Source organism: Etheostoma spectabile, chromosome 2 (genome assembly GCF_008692095.1).
Source record: "Etheostoma spectabile isolate EspeVRDwgs_2016 chromosome 2, UIUC_Espe_1.0, whole genome shotgun sequence".
NCBI classification, from domain to species: domain Eukaryota; kingdom Metazoa; phylum Chordata; class Actinopteri; order Perciformes; family Percidae; genus Etheostoma; species Etheostoma spectabile.
The window spans coordinates 26,830,734-26,832,120 of NC_045734.1; the positions used below are offsets into that span (position 1 = coordinate 26,830,734).

The following is a 1,387-nucleotide window of genomic DNA, read 5'->3' on the forward strand; positions in this document are numbered from 1 at the left end:
CTAAGAAATAAGCACCAATAATGATGCAAAATCCTTTTTCAACCTTATTTTAGAATTGAATTTCCTTGTTTTCTCACAAAAAAGGAAATAATCATATGATCATAAATGTGATCTCACAGGGGTAAATGGCAAATATGAACCATAAATGGTGTATATATATCATTGGTGATTTAGCTAAAGTAAACATCTGCTAAGTATTTTTAAATGAATTGTTATGGCTGTATTGATTTAAAAGCCTAATAGTGTGATGGGTCCACCAGACCAGGGAACAGTGGATGTGTCACAAAAATATGAACACCACACAAGGGTTAAAAACAAGTCCCAAATCTCATTACAGTTGACAACACAGAAGCTGCATATGAAAAAAAAAGCAGGAGTGTTTACTCTCAGCGACAAAGTGTTGAGCGGGTGGGCAGGCAGGCAGGCAGGCAGAAACACACACACGCACAGGAATTTCAGTTAGTGAGTATAAATGATAAAGTCTTGCGCATTCACCTCTTAAATGTTCCTCAACTTGTTTCACTCTCTGTAGTCCAACACGGAGCGACACAACACACAGTCAGCAGCCCGGCTCCAGGTAAACCACACCCTGTCGTGTCTTGGACTCCTGCTCCCAGGTGACACTAAGGTGCTCTGCCATCAAAAGTGAGAAGAATCAGGCGAGTGTAGGCTGAACAATCCGCACTCGGGTGACAAACTACAGCCGATATCACACCTCCGTGGTTGTACATACAGCCCTAACCACACCGACACAGGCAGTGACAAATCAACCCTGTAGCTGGTAACTTTAAAACCACTCTTCCTCCTTCCTTTTTTTATGTGTCTTTTTTATGTATCTTCTGATCGTGCAGTAACATGATCCGAAATGCAGTCGATCTCTTGCACAACATTTAATATTGCTTGTCCTCATGTTGAATTAAGCCTGAAATCATCAGGTTACAGTATGGTTGGTGAGTCAGCAATGTAAGTGCCCCGTTAACAAAATGTCAGAACCTAAAGGCACAGGTTGCTACTTAAAGTTATTCTGTGACAGATCTGGAAATCTAAAGCTCCACATTGCCATCTGATGGACTGACTGAAACAAATAAGCACGACAAGTCACAGTGGCAGCAATTGTGGGCTCAGGCATAAGTTGCTTTGTCAGAGAAGAAGAAGCAAAGGGGAATTATGTCCAAAACAATAAGACCATTAGAGTAAAAAGTGTGCCCAACGGCACAGCAACCTCATAATTTTATCTAATTTTTTCTTTTTTTTTCTTTGTCTCATTTGGTCAGATGAGGCAAATACATTTAATCTAAATTTAAGTCTTCTAATTTACAGTGGTGGAAACATTTACTCAAGTGCAACACATGTGTAGTACTACAAAAATATGGTGTTTTTTGAAAAT

At 39.8% G+C, this 1,387-nt stretch overlaps 1 protein-coding gene and 1 long non-coding RNA gene across 3 annotated transcripts in view; one reads left to right on the plus strand and one right to left on the minus strand.

Annotated features, from left to right (window-relative positions):
- mgat3b (beta-1,4-mannosyl-glycoprotein 4-beta-N-acetylglucosaminyltransferase b) overlaps nucleotides 1–755 on the minus strand; it is a 75,848-nt gene extending 75,093 nt beyond the window's left edge. The window contains exon 1 of one of the 2 annotated variants that reach the window (XM_032534413.1): nucleotides 496–755. The gene's annotated coding sequence lies outside the window, so the exon portion shown is untranslated. The remainder of the gene's footprint in view (nucleotides 1–495) is intronic. The other variant, XM_032534397.1, reaches the window with a different exon arrangement.
- LOC116701078 (uncharacterized) overlaps nucleotides 1–1,387 on the plus strand; it is a 14,431-nt gene that overhangs the window by 11,124 nt on the left and 1,920 nt on the right. The window lies entirely within an intron of this gene.